Genomic DNA, 20,219 nt, shown 5'->3' with positions numbered 1-20,219 from the left:
AAAGTGAATTCTGCGAATGAGATGACCATCTGACCCAGTCCAATGGTTGGGCAGACCGCTGGGAAATGTTAAAGATTTTGGCACTTTCCTGCATCGTCAAGGTTGTTTCTCATTCACAGACTCTGTCAACATTGCAGAGATGAACCAAAATGCCCTGCATCCCTCCACTGCTGTTGAGATTCAGTATGCATATATCAGCAGTTCTGTACTGCCACCCCCTCCTTTTTTTAATGTACATATGCTAGCATCAGGGAATTGCATTAATTTCTACTGGTTCAAGGCTCATCATACCTTAAATGTACTGTGAATAAATGTTTGTAAGGGGTGGGCTGTTATTGGGGAACATGTTGTTGCTTGCTTGCCAATATTAATAAGCTTTAATCGAGAAAGAGAGGAGCTTTGTAAGAGATAACATATTCTGAATGTAAATCAACCTTTTGTCCATTGCAATTTATTCCTCTGTACTTCAAGACAACAAGTTAATTGCAGTAGTTCCCTGTGGGGAGCAGGAGATTTAAGCAACTAGCTATATATGGTTCAGGCTACAGAGGGAGGAATCCTGAGAACAGATTGGGATAGAGGGAGGAGAGAATGAGAAAGAGGATTAAAAAGAAGCAGCACTGTCACGGGCCACCTAGCTTTGGAAATATGTGAACTCCCACAGGAGAACTACTGACCAGAATTGGAATTACAGTTGCTGGTTCACTTTTTCCCTTCCTTTCTCAGTATAGAAATGTCACAAGTAAGGTCGCCCTCCTCAGTGGTTGGTCACAATCTTAGTTTGCAAAGTCCTCTGCTGACTCCCCAGTCTCAGCACATCACATTAAAGGATCTCAAGGATATTTACGAGTTGTTTTTCAGAATTCCCCCTGGGCTCACTTCATCCGTTTTTCATGGTACATGGCCAAAATCCCAAATCAGGTGTGGAGTCTTCATTCCCCCAATTCAGACTTCCTTCCATAATGGAAATTTAAAAACCTTACCTTTTGCTCTAGGTTTTGGCTCTCTCTGCAGTGATGGGTGGCTGCCTTCCCATGCAGTCCCTGTGAGCTCCTGGTGGCATTGCTGTGGGCACAAGTCACCCTGAGGTCAGAACGAGGCACCCGTGTTCTGTAACATAGCCAGCTCCTCATTGCGTTCTCAGCTGTGGCAAACATGCAACAGGTAGGGATCATGTGGAGAGTGTCCCCCCCCCCACCAATTGTAACTGCAGAGGAGGAACAGGTAACAGGGAGTTCAGGGCAGAACAACTATGGGGGAAGTCTGTAATATTCTAGTCAATGAAAACAACCCTCAGTTTTGAAAGCTTTTCCCAGAATAGCTAGTATTCAATGGAAAGATCAACATAGTGTCTCCATACAAAACAGGGATTGGGGAGTGCATGGCCTTCCAGATGTTGCTGGACTACAATTCTCATGTCCTCATCATCACCTATGTTGACTAGGACTGCTGGAGCCTAGTGGTGCAGTAGTTAAATGCCTGTACTGCAGCATTCACAGCCGTAAGGTTGGGAGTTCGATCCCAGGGCTCCGGGTTGACTCAGCCTGGCATCCTTCTGTAGGTTGCTAAAATGAATACCCAGCTTGTTGGGGGCATGGCTTACACATTTTAAATCATGTAGGGAGTGTTTAGAGCCTGATAAGTGAAATAGAAATGTACTTGCTGTTACATTGCTAACAGCTAACAACGGAAGCTGGTGGCACAACACATATGGACTCTGACATAAAAACAAAAACTCCATGAAAAGGCAGCAAATTATTAGTGTCTTAATAGTTGTAAGGGTGTTTTTTTCTTTCTGATGAGGTGCTTATGGGATTTTATTTTCTTTGACTTAAACTGTATGCTACAATAACCTGGATAGCTTTGGGTTTCATGCCCTCGGTGTGGATGGATGGGTGACATCAAAGTCTGTTCCACTTCAGGAAGAAAAAAAACCCGCTTCCATCAGCTTCATGTTATAGAAAGCATTCTATTTTAATTGGAAACTGAGCCTCTTTCTGGCCTAGATACTTTTCAGAGCAGAACATAAGAATCTGCCTTGTACTGAACCAGGCCACTGGTCCTTCTAGCCTGGAACAAGAAGTTCCATGTAGGGAACAGAAGGTTTAACCATACCAGATATATGTTGCTCAAGGTACAGAGGGAGGAATTCTGAAGAAGAGACTGGGACTGGGGGACAGAGAAAGACTTAATGAAAAAGAGGAGGATTAAAAGGAATCAGCATTGTCATGGGCCCAGTGACTTTGCAAACTGTCAAGAGAGCTGTTGGCCAGAATAGGCTAGAGATGGTATCATTGGTCCATCTACTTTAGTATTGCTTACTCTGCATGCTAACATCTCACCAGGACCTCAGGCAGGATTCTCTGTTGTTGTTGTTGTTGTTATTATTATTATTATTATTATTATTATTATTATTATGGTATTTAAACCCCGCTCTTTAGCCCTAAAAGCTCTCAGAGTGGCTTACAATTATTACTTTAATTAGACGTTTCCTTGCCCTCAGGCTTACAATCTGAGGCCTGGACCAAGGAAGATAGATTAGAGGGAGGACTCTTCTTCTTAAGGATAGGCATTGGGCCTGTCTTTTCACTCCCTCCCAGGCCGGATGGAGACAGATTCCATGGATGGAGAGCTCTTCTTCTTCTTACTAGCCTCACATGGAGTTATTGGGGACTGAATCTTAAACCTCCTGGATACAAAGTGTGTGTGGAACCAATGACCCGCTTCCCCTTCCCATTAGAGCACTATGTAGTAAACAGATTAAATATCTGAGCATTTTCTGGCAGTCTCCATACAAGTTCTTCTCAGCCTGTCCTGCTAAGCTTCTGAAATCGGATGAGATCAAGCAGGTTCATGTTGGTATGGCAGTATATTGAACCCATTTTAAAAGTAAAGCACTATACAGTCTGCGAGTAGTGAGACCATGAGGATTGGTATCATGGTAACTGGGTAGATAAGTGGCCAAAAGTTATCCATATCTGGTTTAATGTTTTAAGATGTTTGTATGTTATATTTTAATATTCTTAATGTTTAATGTTTTGGTTTTATTGTTTAATTGTTTTTTTTTTAATTTTATATTTGTATTGAAGCTTTTGAATAGTTTTAATCTGTACTGTTTTAAAATACATTGTTAGCTGATTTGAATCCCATTATTGAGAGTAAGGTGGTCTCTACATGAATAATAATAATAATAATAATAATAATAATAATAGCCCAGAGGATGATTGCTCAAAATTCCAGTAGTACCACAGAGAGATGACACTAGAAACAGTTACACAGCAGTAAAAACGACTGTATATATCATCATAATGCATACTACTGTAATATTTTGGTATACCTCTCTGACTTTTCCATGTTCACTTAGAGAACCCAAAGCCATTGTAGCAATGTCCAAGTTCACATGATGCCATGACTGCACATTGAGTCTCTCTCTCTCTCTGAATGTCAAGGACTCTCTCATAGCTTTTCCTCACTGCTGCCACCATCTGATAGCTTTTCATCTGAACTCTTAAGACCTTGAGCAAAGAAGAGAGGGCTAGCAAAGCAACAGTTTCTCAGTACTATCCACTAGTTAAGCACTCCCCAGTTGCTTCTTCTCTGCCTTTCCCAATGGATGGCAGAGATATCAGTAAACCAAATTTAAACCATTTATTTTCTTCTGCTTTGTTATCATTGTTGTTTTATCCTTGTTTATTTTTAAGCCAGATATATCACTAATTTTTTTCAAATAATTTAGTTAATTCATGAGCATTCTCCAGGGGATTTTCTAATACTAACAATAAGTCATCAGTGAATGGCCTTATCTTGTTTTCATTACCTCTAATTTTTATTCCCTTAATAATTTTATCTTCTCTTTCTTTTAATTTTTCCTTTTTTTTTAATCGGATGGGAAATGGAATATTGAAAGATACATGGATAGGACAAATGTTAATGATTCATTTCTCTCTTACTGTAGAAATGTAGCTTCACAATTATAACTGTAAGTTCTTTGGGGATGAGACCTGTTATTTTGACTTATATGACTCTGCAAAGTGCCATGTGTCCTCATCACCACAATGTCATATGTTGTTGTTGCTGTTGCTGCTGTTGTGTCACTTTAAGTCTGATGTATGGAGACCCAATTTTTAGGATTTTATTAGCAGAAGATATTGCCATTACATCCCTTTTTGGTTGTGATTTGCCCAAAGTTACTAAGGAGGTTTCCATAGATGAGTGGGGATGCAAACTCTACCCAGAGTCCTAGTTCAACACTCAGCTGACTCCACCATGCTGACTTTCTGTATTATAACCTATCAATCCAGAATGGTCTAGACATGATCCAGCATAATTTTAAAATCTAGACAAAGCAGACTTTCTGCAGGGTAATGGGGATAAGAAACTGCTAATGCAGCAACATGGAAGAGGATGAAGCCATGGTCATATTCCCAAACTACTTGCTCCCTAGTTCATTAGAGGTCAAGCCCTTTCCCTTCTGCTCCTGTATCATTTCCAAGTTCCCAGATGATTGGGAAGTTTCCCCTGTAATCTAGCTGTTGATTCAGCAGCTCTGAAACTCCAGAGGCAAAGACTGTGTTTCTCAAGCCAGGCTGTGTTCTGCATTCTTAATAGGAGGCTTTCACTCTCTCCCTCTCACTGGCTCTGACAGGAATATTTAAATATATCCATCACTGCCAGAGCTCACATCAAATCAGATGTTTATCAGACACTCTGGTTTTCTCTCCTTTCTTTTAATTTGAAAAAGCTGTAACAATAGTAACAATCTCAGCAATGGTGGTAGGAGGGGGGAGAGGGAGAACCATCAGTTCTGCTGAAAGACAGGTTTTGTGAAAACCACTGAAGGGTTGTGCCGGATTCATTTTTCTTTCTCCTTTTAATATCTCAGGTGATATTGCCATCAGGGCCCTGGATTTGAATGAAAGACGCTTCTGAGAGTTGTTGACCAAATGAAAAGATGTCTCATTTAGATACTCTGTAGAATTTTGTGAAAAGCTCATTTTAATGGCTACTATGTTTCAGAAAATATAGTTAAGGTGTTGTTGTTATTGTTTAAATGTCAGGAATGATGGGAGTTGTAGCTCTTCACCTCTGGCTCGAACTCACCACCTTATTACGCACCGGCGCTGACCAGTTTTGGCCAGTGGTTAAAGCTTTGCTCTAAAGCAGCAGAGTTACAGAGAATAGGCTGAAGACCCTGACAAACTCTCCAAGCCTTCTCACTCTTGCTTCCACAGAAGTCTTCTCACTTCTTCAGGATCCAGCTGGTTCTTGTATCTTCACCCAAGACACCAGACAACTCAGTAGTCTTATATAAAAGATCTACTTTATTCTACTATATACAGCTCCAAAACTATCCAACACAACTCCTCACTACTATCCACTACTACCCACAAAATACATTGGGATTCATAGCCATTATTATAGTCATTGCAAGATACCACCCACTCTTGTCTGTTTCCACCCAGTGGGCGTGTACAACCATTTTCATTGGTTCTCTTGGTTCATCCCATAATTAATGATTTCATCATCTTAGCCTTGTCCACTTTAACAATTCTCAGGTGTGTTCAATTATCCACTTTGCATTTCTGTCCTTGGCATTTCGGACTTGTTAATTGCATTACCTTTCACACCTGTGTGGCTCCTAATTGCTTTTTGCTGAGTCACCCTGACTCTCACATACAAGTTTTATTTCTTTCACTGTATATCCCATGTTGCTTTTCCTTAACATTAAAAACACTGTTTGTATCACAGGAAGTTGAAATATGGAGCTTAAGTTGAAATCTACATTCAGTCACAATACCCACTTTTAGTGGCTTTTGGCAAGTCATTATCCCTCTGCTGTGTATGAGTTCTTGTCATGACGAAAATGTTGACTGGGCTGATAGAAGAGATTCACTTCTCACCCATTTGTGGCTTTTTTCCCCGTAATGTTTTGTTGTTGGTGTGTGCCTTCAGGTCATTTCTGATTTGTGGTGACCCTAAGGCAATCCTATCATGGGGTTTTCTTCAAGATTTCTTCAAAGAAGGTTTGCCATTGACTTCCTTGAGGATAAGAGCATATGACTTGCTCAAGGTCATCCAGTGGATTTTATGGCCAGGTGGGGTATTGAAACCTGTTTTCCACAGTTGTAATCCAGTGCTTAAATCATGCCACACTGGCCCATAACATACATACAACTCATTGTTCCTATGTGGAGTCACCTTATATCTCCTAAAATGTAAGATAATGCTGTTAGACTACTAGAGATGTGAAGAACACTCACAAAATTCCTCATTCTCAATGAGAGAGGGTATCTTAACATGTCTGCCAGGAAATCATCAGGTTCCGCAAGAGGTGTCAACTCCCAAATGAAAACAAGACAAGGAGCTCCCTCCCCAACCCACACCCCTGTCATGGTTTCCAAACATTGCACAAAAATGTCTCTGTGTAAAACTACAGTGAGCCCTTCTTATACATGGATTTTTTATACACAGATTCAAGTATCCATGGTTTGAAAATGTTAAAAAAAAAAGTATAAATTTCAAATATTAAACTTTGATGTTCCATTTTTTATAAGGGACACCATTTTAATATGTCATTATATTTAATGGGACTTGAGCATACACGGATTTTGTTATCCACAGGGGACCTTGGAACCAAACCCCAGCATATCACAAGGGTCCACTATATTGTCTTTTCCCCTTTGTGAAGCAAGCCACACAGATAATGCATCACAAGAACAGGCTAGGCTGGCCAATTGGTTAAAAAAAGATGCAAGTGACCTACGCAACACTTTTATTTTTTGAAAGTCCATGCAGCAAGGCAGCAACTACTGTACTTTTATGAAATTACACTGTTGGATCAATGCACAATTATTGCAAAGTGTGCTCTCACCAATGTGAAAAATCTTGCTAAAAAGGCAGGAGATGTCATTTCATACAGATTTTTTTTAAAATCTTGCCTGGAAGTAGGAGACAACTAAGATTTTATATCACTATGGCCTTCCAGATGTTAGGCAGTACAAAGGAGACTTGCTGGCCCAAACATCTGGAGGACCAGATGTTCTTATGCCTGACATAAAAATGCAGGCTTTTGATCAGCGGAAGAGCTATTCCCCATTAACTGGAGATCAGGTTATTTAAAAACAAAAACAAAACAAAGATCTCTCTCTCTCTCTCTCTTTTCCTCCCAATTTCTCTCTCTCCCTCTCTCTCTCCCTCCCTCTCTCTGTTGATGTGTGTTTACACATGCACACAAACTTTGTATAGAAGGGGTCATCAGACAAGAGGCATCCCATTCTGGATAAGAGGGAATGCTTCTCTCAAATTGGCACCTGCTGTACCTTGCGAAGGCAACAGAAAATATGCTTTCCTCACTTCAGAACTTTGCATTTCAGAATGCAAATTTATACTGAGTTCATGAATTAGTCATCTGAAGACCCTAGTTTGATTCCAGATTTAGTCAGCTGTGTAATAGACTAACTTTTCACACTGACTTTAATTGACCTGTTTTAAGCATGACTGAGGCTCTCTGACTTACTTATGTTGAAATAAGCCACATTGAACTCAATTGGATTGTGTAGTAAGTATGGATCAAACTAGATAACACAAATCAGGTAATATTTCTGTAAATGGGTGATATTTACACAAAGACTATCTTTCTCAGCATGGAAATTCATGGGGTGACCTTGGACAAGTCACACACTCTCAGCCTAACAGGAAGGGAATGGCAAAGCTCTTCTGTATAAATCTTAGAAAGAAAATCCTATGAGAGAGAGAGTCAACTTAAAGGCACCCAACAATAGCAGTGGCAGCAAGTACAACAACAATGAAAACAACAACAACAACAACAACATGCTTACATATATCCACTGACCCCAGTAAGAATTCGAGTGCAACACAAGCAGAAAATAATCTCCTACAACACAGGGAGCATTTGTGTTTTCAGAACAAAATGTTTTGCAAAACCCAAACACCCAGAGCACCAATCAGAGCCAGAAAATACATTTCTATATCACTTGTGAGAAAAACGGCAACATCTACCATTTTAAAACTCAAAAATGAAACGGTCTCTGCTGAGGCCAATGTTCCCCTCATAGTGAATGGCTGTTGTTTTTGGCACCCAGATCACTTCACTGCTGTTTTTCCTGATGAATGGGGAAAGGCACGGGGCATTGTTGTTCCAAGAGATTATATTTGTGAGAACAAACAAACAAACAAAAAAGATATCCCAATGGCAAAAGCAAAAATCAACAGATCTGTTGGGATATTCTTTATCCCAGATGGTTTTTGTGTATAGAGTAAAAAATAATAATAATGGGGAAACAACTGGAATTTGGGGAAATGGCTTACTATTCTGCAGATTGCAAAAGGCATTGAAGGTTTTCCACTCCTTTTTATCTCAACCAATATAATGCTAATAATTAGACATACAATGTAATCTTTCTGCATTGAAGTCTAGAAGGACTACATTGTACGTCTACTTTTGTGCTCATTCTGCAACAATACATGAATCTAGAGAAGGGAAATGACTTGACCTAGTGCTTGAGGGTTAAATGCTCACCATCCAAAAAATGTAACAAAATGTTTTTTTTGCAAATGACAGAAGACCTAAGTTAATACCATTATATTTTAAGCTACCCCCCCCCCCATAACTACTACCAGCACATCATCAAATCACAGACTCAGAGAATACATTCGAACAGATTATTTTGCTGTGGGTTCCCATTTCTGTCACTATAAAACAATGTATCAGCCTAGCATTTACTTTACTGGTGTGTGAATGAGAGAGAGGAGAATGGAGAGAGATTGATCTTTGGATTTCTGCTATTTCCTTTTTCATAGAAATGCTTTAGCTGTGATTCATTATTGACACATCAGCATGGGACTGAGAGAAGAAATAATAATTTGTATTTATTTTAAATGGTAAAGATGGCAGTGCTGTCTTGGCCCCCTTGGAAGAGTAACAGCAGTACCACATAGGAGGTGGAACAACCATTTAGTCTACCAGCAAAGACCCCCAAGTGGCTGGCTGCAAAATACCTTGAACTGTCTCTGAATGGCCCTTCCTGTCTCTGAAAACCTGTGGCATGCTTTGCTAGAATAATGAAACTTGAGCATAATTTAAATAATGCTGGTGGCTCTAGGGGAAAAGAGATCTGTCTCTGTATAAGGGACAGCAAGGCCTTCAGCTGTGGTCACTGCTGTCCATGTACAGCTGCTCTTTCCTTTTCCAGGGTGTTTGTGCCACATTTGAATATGTATTTTCCTTGACAAATTGCAATGGCACACCACAAGCTGTTGCAGCCCGCTGGGTAAATGATTAGCATTTCAAATATATTTATAAATACTTATTTACTCAATAGATGATAATAGTTCTATTCTAATTTAACCAACATCCCTATCACCTTTTAAATTCCCCCTCCCCAGTTCAGAAGTGAAGCACAGCAATTAGAAACACATTAATGAGCTTATTTATTTGTGTCAAACTACCGCATACTATCAAGTAAATAAAACATGCTGTAAACAAAAGTATATGATTATCCATTGTGCAATCTACACACCTTCAATTTCATGTTCTACACAAATGTTAACACACTCTTTGAGCTTGAACATAACTTGTTACTAGGATTGCAAAGACTTTATGACAATTACTTCCTTTTCTCAATAGCAAAAGTATAACTACATTATTGAACAACTTTAAGTTAGCATGGGATAACACTGCTCCTGTAAAATTTAGCATAACTTTATAGTTACAGAGCGGGCCACCCTCTCAATGGCAGAGGAGGGATTTTACATAGCTCAAGTGCTGGCTTCAGCTGTGCCTCAAAGATGGAAACAGAGCATGTTTTGTACCATAAGTCAACAGCTTCTAAAATTCAGATTTTAAAACAAATAACTAAAAGTAACTATTTAGCTACTTTCAATAAATTGGAAGGTAGAGTTACATTTTGAAATAATAACCTGATCAGTTATTCTTTGGGTTGCCTTATGCAACTACTTAGTTTTAAGGAGTAGCCTCTCAAGGCACACAATACATTTGATTCAGAAATAAGTTCCACTGAATTCCATGTGACTTATTCCAAGGTAATTGTGCAGAGGATGTGCACAGCCTAAACTGAAACTTAACCTCCTATGCATGCAAGCCTACTAAGAATATTTATGTTGCAGGTCTGAAGTGAAATGGTTTATCATATCCACCTGCCATGTAGCTTATATATGGTTATGAGCTGAATAAGATGGCATTTTGGTTTTCCTCCCAATGCTGTAATTGTTGATTTTAAGATTTCACTAAGTAGAGTTACTGGGGAAAATTCCTAGAGGCAAATCTCTCAAAGCCCCGACAATGGACAGTTGATGCTGAGCAATGTTTTGTTGCCATGTTGTAATGGGAACTGGGATGGGCCAAAGAGGCATAGTATTTAAGCACACATGCCTTTTTCCTCTGCTTCTCTGAGAAATGTGTTTATTTAGAGTTCTAGAAAAGAATAGAACTATGTTAGGATTTTAGTTTTCAGACAAACAGTTGCAGTTAGATCTAAAAAGGAAGCAGGGAGATACAGCTTTTCTCTTGGCAGGAGGTCCTGTGGGATGATGGATTCTCCTATACATCTGATGGGGCAAGAATCTGTACAGGTGTTAATGTTATGAACCCGCTTCTTATGCTCTGCATGTCTATGTGTGTAAATATAATTTTTATCACAGAAATGTCAGAAGTCTTCGGTGATCTTGCATCTAAGGCAACTGAATCCTGGGAACATGGTGTGCAGCTGAAAGTTCTCTCAACTCTCTGGTAGGTGCACATGCCTACAGTATAGTACACAAACTATTTTGTGGGGATGAATAACTGAAATACAAAACTAAATAAGATCTTTAACTTTGCCCCTTCCAGGAACATTGTGCATATGGACTTTTATACCATGATGAGACTTTTATGGATCTGTCACAGAACCTCTGCAAGTTTCAGAAGGTTTGTTGTTCTGGTTTGCCACGAAGTTGAGTTTAACTTATGAGAACATTATAAATGAGAGATCATCAAGAGACTCAATCATCAATAGGTCTGCTCCGGTCTTGCATACTCAGATCCATGGTTCCTTTGATAGAATCAATCCATCTTAAATGGGGTTTTGTACTGCCTTTGACTTTTCCAATCATTATTGTCTGAGTACCTTTTCAGAGGGTACGCAGATGTGTTTCTGGGCACACATGCAAGCAACTAAATTTTACATAGAACAATTTCCGCTGGCATTTTTAAAAAAGATTTTTTTTCTCATGACTCAGAAAATTAAATCGAGAGAATAGAATGTATGCTGAAGTCAGACCCATATTATAAATGTGAGCTGACTCCTTCAATAAGGCTCTTCTCCTCATTTAACCTTTCTAGAGTGTGGGTGTTTCCACTTTCTCACAGCACAAAGCTAGCATCCTTGTTTTGTGACAGACACTGGTGTGAGAAAAAGATGCATTAGAGGTTTATCACATGTAGTTTACACTTAATGGAATGGAAGGGGCTGTGTTTCTCTTAGAGATGGAAAAATTTTGTATTAACCACTTTAAAAAAAGATTTCCCTCTCCCACCTCATGGTTTATGAGACTACAAGCAAAAGCATCCACATATGTTTCAGTTGCTTATCATCAAGGAGAAGATTATTTTTCTTTATCCCTTTTCAAATTATATGCCAATAAGAAATGCACAAGTCCAGATTTATTCTTTCGGTGAAAAATATTTATACCCTGCCCTTTTCCCAAACATCTGGGTGGCTTACAATAAAATCAACCTAAAACAATAAATAGTTACAAAAATTTAAAAGATTGAAAATACCGTATTTTCTGGCGTATAAGACGACTGGGTGTATAAGATGACTCCCAAATTTTCCAGTTAAAATATAGAGTTTGGGATATACTCGCCATATAAGACTACCCCTCTTCCAATGCACACCAATTAAAAATGTAAAAAATCAGATTTGATTTCCATATGGTAATTTTAATTCAAATGCTTATGACATGCAGGTACTTAGCAGGAAAACTTGTTGAATGCAAAGCCTGCTTGGATTGGTCAGCTCTCCCTGCCTGCCTAGCCCTCCCTGTCTCCCTTGTACAGCGCCTCCCTTCCTGCTTTCATATGGTTGCCACATACAGAGGGGATGTGGCCGTGGCCATTTTGAGTTCCCCCCATCATATGCGCCAACCGCAGATTCTCCAGTCCAGCTCGGAAGTTTCAGCACCCACCTTATAAGACAAACCCCGGCGTATAAGACGAGCCCCAACTTTTGCGAAGATTTTCCTGGGTTAAAAAGTAGTCTTATACGCCAGAAAATACAGTATATTAAATAGATTTTCAGTGTAAAAACAGATTTAAACAGGCTAAAACAATCTTGAATAATATCTTGAACTATAAAACATGTGCAGCATAGGCACAAGCAATGAGAAAAATATATTAAAAAATGCACGTACTGAAAAATGTGTTTTAAAAGTATCTACATGAAGAAAAGTGAATACCAAAATATGCACAAAATATCCATGTGAACTTCTCTTCCTAAACACACACACACACAATAGATGGGAAGCCTTAGTCTCAGAGGAAGGCAACAGCAAACTCTCTCCGAAAAAAATCTTGCTAAGAAAACCCCATGATAGGTTTGCCTTAAGGTCACAGTAAGTCAGAAATGTCTTGAAGGCATACAACACCACCATCTACAACAGTTGCACTAGCTTCAGAACTACACATATAATATTTAAAAAAGAGGCTTGCTTACAGGGATAAAGTATTTTTCTGCCTAAGGCAAAAGAGAAGATCCTGGACAGAGAACAACTGGATCAGCACCTGACCTTTATTTCAGCACCGGCAATGGACAGCACATCTAAGCACACCCACCACATCTAAGAATAGCAGCCTAGTGTTGAGGCAAAGGAAAGGTCACACAGAATATATAACTTTCCTCAGTCTGTGACCCCCAGCATCCACTGCCTGGGGCTGCTGCCTCACTCTGTCTAATGGCAGGGCCAGCTCTACCTGTCCTTGGGGTTAACAGATACCTGAATAGCAGTCATAGCCTCTCTATTTCATTGAAGCTGCAACTGCACTGCAGAATTAAAACACTTTGACAAACTTTAACTGCCATGGCTCAATGCTGTGGAAATTTGGGACTTCTATTTTTGTGAGATATTTAGTCATTTCTGTCAGAGAGCTCTAGTGCTACAACAAAGTACAAATCACAGGATTTCATAAAACAGTGTCAAACTGCATTAATTCTGAAGTGTGCCAGTTGCATGTCTCGCAGCACAGTGTATAACATCACCACCTTATTGCAGACAGGCTTTGTTTGACATGGTACTGACCAGTATCCAAACTGAAAGCAGGCCTTTTAGTTTTTGCTTTTTGTCACAACAAAGCAAATCTTGTTTGCTGCTGAAAGAGGTTGGGCAACCCTTTGACCTAAATCAGCTCAACCAGAAATCCATTAAATGATTTAATTTTTGTCCATCTAGCTATTGATGGAAAGAACACTGGAAGCAGCAGCAACAGAAAAGCCTGAATAGGAACAATGTGCAGCAAAGTGAATGGTTGGTAGATACAAAGGATCTAAAACAATTGATCTCTGAGAGCCCTGATTCAGTTTTCATGGTACACCATGCAACTGACTGCAAGAGATATTTCATGTCACAACATTAGATAGTGCTGAGGTTTCCAATATAACCATGCTTTACAATATAGGCTGCCTGGCTGGCTCCCCTCCCCTCTTTCTTTCTTTCTTTCCCCCACTTTTATCTCCCCATCCCAAGTTTTCCATCAAAGCAAGGGAACGTATACTCAAGTTTTTCAGATAAAGGAATCACATGGGAGTTAGGCCAGAGTTAATCATTTTTAAGTCAACATCATTTCAGTCAGAAATTTAATTATACATTATTTACTGATTACACTGATTTAACATAATATTCTACCTAATAAACTAGGGATGTAAGGTCAGCGGACTAAGGAGCCTCACCAAACAAGAAAAAAGTATCTGAAACTCCAAGTCTTTACTCCTATATAAATCTATTTTATTTTGGTGATCTATGGGCCCAAACAGACAGGCCAAAATAAAGCTGCTTCAGGTCACTTTGGAAGTATGCTGTTTAAATTATGCTTGCATCCTAAGAGATCGGAAGCAATGCCAAATCCATGCTTTAGTCCTAAGAACTGCAGCATAGCTTTGGTGCAGCTTCTGGCCTCTTAACATGTGTGTATTATTTAAACAGCATATCTCCAAAGTGACCCGAAGCAGCTTTGTTTTAGCCTGTCTGTTTGGGCCCTATATGATGTTTTCCACATCCCAAAGTATTCCCAGGGAACTCCAGCATTACCAAGGACTTTTTATTCTGGCTACTCAGGTCAGTTTAGATTAACCCAGTATAGTGGCCCCTTGGAATCTACTGAGGCTTAGTTCCATCCCCGCCCCCATGGATACCTACATCTGTGGATGCTCAAGTACCATTATATACAATGGGGTAGTAAAATGGTGTCCTTTATATGAAATGGCAAAATCAACATTTGATTCTTGAACTTTTTAAATAATATTTTAAGTCATGGATGGTTCAATTTGTGGATGCAGAATCCATAGATAACAGAGAGCCAGATGTATTTCCTGAAATGAAATGTATCTCTCCATGGCACTCTGTCTGTGATAAATCAGAACTAGCTAAGATGGCTGCTGCCAAGAAAAATAGTGATTTCTTTTTTGCAAAAGAAATCATGCAAGGGAAAGAGGAATACTAGCAATTAAAGAAAATGACCCCAATGCTTAATTGATGTAATATTGCTAAAACACTTTAACACTATGATTATAATTCCTGAATAAAAATTAGAAAGGTCTGAGTGGAAATTGATGAAATATGGTTTCTGAAATGTTGCCGGAGCCTAGGTGTGACATGTGATCAGTGAGAGAGGGAAGGGGAAGAACACAAGGGAGAGGGAATGGGGGAAACCAAGCATATTTCAAGAAAGAGTTTAGATGAAAAACCATGAATTTGCAGGTACAGTAGAATCAACACAAAAAGATCTGGAAAGTCTTGATAATTCCTGGGACATTTTTCCTTTCTGGATAAGCCCAAGGGAAGCAAAGGATCAGTTATTTATGGATTAAACTGGGTCTGCCAGCCTCAGAGTACAAAACTGCATCCTGTACGAAACAAAGTTGTCACCTGCATTCTTTCAAAACTCTCACAACCTCATATGCTATTTTGTTCTCTATATTCATTTTAATGCCGTTCTGCCAAATTTGCACTTATTAAACTCAAACATGATGTGCAATGTATTTTGACCTCCCCTTCCAACATACAAGATAGATTCAAAAAGATGAAATATATCAGTGATGGCAGAAACAGAAGTAGGAGCAGAATGGAAACAGAGTTAGGCCCAAAACAAACAGGCCAAAAGGTGTGACTTTTGACTGCTTCAGAGGAATGACATGCAGATGATGTATGCTCACAGACTGGCCAGAACCTGCTCCATGGATGCCTAAGGCTGTCCAAAGCTGCCATAAAAAGGAGTGTAGAAAAAGCACTCCTTGCTGGTGGCCCTTTTGGGAGTGTGGTTTTGCTCAGAGGGAAATCAATCCAGCAAACCAGTTTTTTCCCCCAGCACTCCATTTTCTCCATGGAAAAAGAACTTCCCTAGTGAAGTAAATTAATTTTTAATAAAGTTTTTTTAGTTCCCTAGATGGTTTGAATATTTTTTGCATTACAGAAATACATTTTGATAGCTCATTAACTGTATGATTACGGCTTTAAAGACAATCCCCCCCCCCCCCGGAAAGGGAGGCTTAGGAAAAGTTGCTACTTTTGAGAAAAAGGCTAAGTACTTCTCTTCTCAACACTGGAAGTAGAATGGCTATGGATGTTCAGGGACAGGGAGGGGACTGAAAGGAGTAACCATGTGGGATCACACCATGTGGGATTATCAATTAACCTGGGATGACCTAGTGCAATAATCCTCAATAGTGGGTTAACTATGCGATTGATAGATATTCATCAGATTTCCCCCTTTATTAAAAGTTGTGGCACAATCATGGATTGGCTACGATAGCTACTGCCCAGCCACAAGGCTGTGCAATAGGATCCCGCATTACTATGAAAATACTGCTTCTGTCCCACTATTTAAGAACAGAGCAATAATCTCATAGATCAAAAAAACTAATAGTGCCACTCTGTTCGGCTTTAAGTCAAACCTCACCTAGAATACTGGATCCAGTCCTGTGCACTGCAATTCAAAAGGGATATTGACAAGCTTAAGCATGTTCAGTGGAGGATGACCAAAATGAAAGGTCTAGAAACCATGCCTATGAGAAGCGGCTTAGGGATTTGGGTATGTCTAGTTTGTGAAAGAGAATATAGCAATAGCAACTACATTTTAAACTGCTTATCAGTGAACTAGCACTCCCTAAGCAGTTTATAATGTGTAAGCCAATTGCCCCCAATAAGCTGGGTATGCATTTTACCAACCAACAAAGGATGGAAGGCTTGTGGACCTTGGAGCCCTCTTCTAGGATTGAATTTGCAATGTTGTGGCTGTGGTACCAGCATTTAACCACTGGGCCACCAGGGCTCTTTAATTTAATAGCTGTGTACACAAAAGGATCAAGGAGTGGCATGACAGCCATGTTTACATATTTGAGGAGATGTAATACTGACAAACTCATTTTCTGCTGCTTCAGAGGACATGGAGCAGTGGCTTCAGACTAAAGAAAGAGACATTCCACATGAACATTAGGAAGAACTTCCTGACAGGAAGTACTGTTTGACAGTGGAATATGCTGCCCCAGATTGTGGTAGAATCTTCTTCTTTGGAGGTTTTTAAATAGAGGCTGGATGGCCATCTGTGTACTTTGATTATATGCTCCTGCATGGCAGGATGTTGGACTGCATGACCCTTGTAGTCTCTTCCAGCCCTATGAGTTTATGATTCTGACACTGTAAATAACCCCAGTTGCCAGATGTGGCCATAGGCTTCACAACTAGACATCCAAGCAGTATCTATATATTTATAAACTTGAGGTAATATTTCACATATGTAATGGATTGAGCAGGTGTCTATGAAAGCTTGAGTTATAATGAATATGTCATTCATTAAGATGCCATAAGCAAGGGTGGAGAACAAATTCATTGGGCTAATGTTTTCTTGGGGAAATATCTATTTTGCATTCCTGAAAACTGTCAGTGAGATGAAATGAATATTGCATTGAATATTGCAAATGAAAAGTCATTTCTAAGGCTTATATTGCATTTCTGTCATCCATGGATACATCTAAAATATGCACAGCTAAATATATATACACAGTAGGAAAGTGTGCACAAATATGTTTTATACAATGGGAAGTGCATATACAAGTGCATACCTTAGAAAAATACATACAAAATGCATACATTTTGAAAACAAAATATGTACAATAATACTTATGAATTTCTGAATGGAAAGAAAAAATGTCTGAATCTAATATGAAAGTGGGAGATTTCCACATCTATAACCACATGATTCTGCTGTTTATTTCATGCATTTTTACTGAAAGTGAATCCTACAGTGGGGATTGCTCCCAACAAACTATACATAGGATTACAGACTTTTCATCTCCAGAAGAAATTAAGGACCAGAGAGCAGTATGATGTATTTTTTGTAACTTTAAAGACAAAAAAGGAAAGGAAGGAAGGAAGGGAGTTTGCAAGTTTTCAGTATATATGAATACACTGCAATTCTAGTTCAAACTGTGGATCACAGCAGAAGAAACCTGTCATCAGCCTCTCTGAGGGGCCCTCAAAATCTGACAGTCTGTGCATCACATCAGTGAGTGCTTTGTGTGTCTTTCCATCAGGATATCTTGGTTTTACACAACCTCTGTTGCTATAGCCTCACAACTTTCTCTTGGATTGACAGGTAATCAATTACCAGAGGACAGGGATGGAGAAATCTGTCAGTCTTATTTCCTCCAGATCCAAATTGTTTTAAACCTCAGTTTCTTTCCATCCCAACACATGATTTGCAATTTTTGGCAAAATCGTCAGAAAGTGGAATAAATCCTTTCCCATTTCTACCAACCATGCACTGACAGGGAGCTTTCCTCACACTGCAGCCACAGTTCAGCCTCTGGAAAAGCACCCCATGTGTCATGCGTGATGTTGGTAAGCCCAAGTGAGCACTCTTTGCCACCTTCCCAGCTGCTGAAATATGTTGTGCCCCCTCCCCCGCCACTCTCTTTGATTTCCATATTTTCTGATTCACAGGTTTAATTCAAATTCTGGGACGATTAACTCAGATTGCTCTTATGCATGGTCCTATAATCAGATGATCAAGAATCAGGTCCAACCCACCTAACAACCCATCTCTGTCAATTGCCTGTGACATCACAAGATCACACACACACACACCGTCTTAGATTTTGGCCGTGAAATCTCAGACACTTAGATGTTCTGACATTTGGTCCTACATGACCAAATGATGTGTGCAATTTCATAGAATTATAGAGTTGGAAGTGACCACAAGGGCCATCCAGTCCAGTCAAAGAACTATAGCCATTTATAGTGTAGTAGCAGGCTACATGAATCATAGAATCATAGAGTTGGAAGAGACCACAAGGACCATCCTTCTCTATCCCCTGCCATGCAGGAATACATAATCAAAGCATTCTTGGCAAATTGCCATCCAGTCTCTATTTAAAAACCTCCAAAGGAGATTCCACACCCTCTGAGGCAGCACATTCCACTGTTGAACAGCTCTTACCATCAGGAAGTTCCCCCTAATGTTTAGGTGGACTCTCTGGAGCAGCAGAAAACAAGCTTGCTCCATCCTCAGTATAACATTCCATCAAATACTGAGTCTTTAATGCAAAGTGTCTTAGCAGTTCTTTAGTGGATATCTAATAATAGCTCCATCGGGCCTGGCCTAAGCTAAGAATCAGAGTCCTTCCTCCAGTCCATCTGGTGCCATCTGGCCATGGAGGGAGAGATGCAGGCCCAACTCCATCGGGCCTAGCCTGAACTAAGATGAAGAGCCCTCCCTCTAGTTCATCTGTCTTGGTCCAGGCCTCATAGGGAGAGAAGAACTGTTAGACATGATCCCCTTCCCCACCACCATTCCCTTCTCCTTTTGTGTCATGTCTTTTTAGACTGTAAGCCTGAGGGAAGGGAACTTTAGGGCTGAAGGACAAAGTATAAATACATTAAATAATAATAATAATAATAATAATAATAATAATTGGTTGCCCTCTTCTAAGGATACTTTCAGATTTCCCATTTTTATGACATAACCCCAAAGTATATGCTGATATATTCCACTCACTCCACTACCCACATTCAGTACAGTCCCTTGGTGTGGTTTGCTATAATGTTTAGTCTGCCTTCTTGCCACAGACCCTGAGAAAAAGTTATAGTATATACAGAAGAAGAGAAAATTAAAATGCTATGATAAATATCCAAAAAAGGGAGCTTCCATATACATGAGTTATTTTAATAGCAATTTACTTGGCAAATGAGCAGAAAACACCTCCCCCTTTTCTCTCTAGTTGTTTGCTTCAATGATTCATTATTAACTTATTCTGCTGTTACTGCAGCTTTCAAGGCTGTATCTCAAACCTTAAGACATGAGTGGCACTGCAGTCCAAAAGGATTTGGGTTTCTTTTTGTTTGTTTGTTTGAAAATGCACCATAGGATGGCATCACAGGGGTAATTAAGGTCAAGTTCAGTCATAATGTTAATTTATAATAACTTGCTTGCTGTCTTTTCTTTCTGGAGGAAAAAAAATCCTTAAGTCATATCTGTACTGTTACAAGATTAGAGCAATATATACAAATAGAGAGCACTCACTGTGAAACACATCAGCATTTTTTGTCTCTTTCCGTTCATCTGAAATATAAGGGATTTTTACCTGTTTATGCCATTTGGAGGGTTGCTTTCCAGCAAGGTTGGGGAAAATGCAATCAGCCATGCCTGCTTTTTGTGCTCTCAAGGGGTTCTTAATTCCCCCCACTCTATTTATTAAAAAAAAAATGCCCCCCTCATGTCTTCTGAAAGCATGGGGACAATTTCATGATGTCTTCAGGGCAATCCAGTTATAACATGAAGTGACCTAGAAGTTGACTTTCATATCACCTCCTGTTGTAAGAAAGATTTATCCTGGGACTAGTGTCCCAAAATTGCCCCCGTGCCCACTAGTGGGCATTTATGACAATCATTTTGAAGTTTTTGGGCTGGTTAGATGTAGGAGTGTGGTCTTCTC

Source organism: Sceloporus undulatus, chromosome 4 (assembly GCF_019175285.1).
Source record: "Sceloporus undulatus isolate JIND9_A2432 ecotype Alabama chromosome 4, SceUnd_v1.1, whole genome shotgun sequence".
Lineage (NCBI taxonomy): Eukaryota > Metazoa > Chordata > Lepidosauria > Squamata > Phrynosomatidae > Sceloporus > Sceloporus undulatus.
This window is presented reverse-complemented; position numbering follows the sequence as displayed.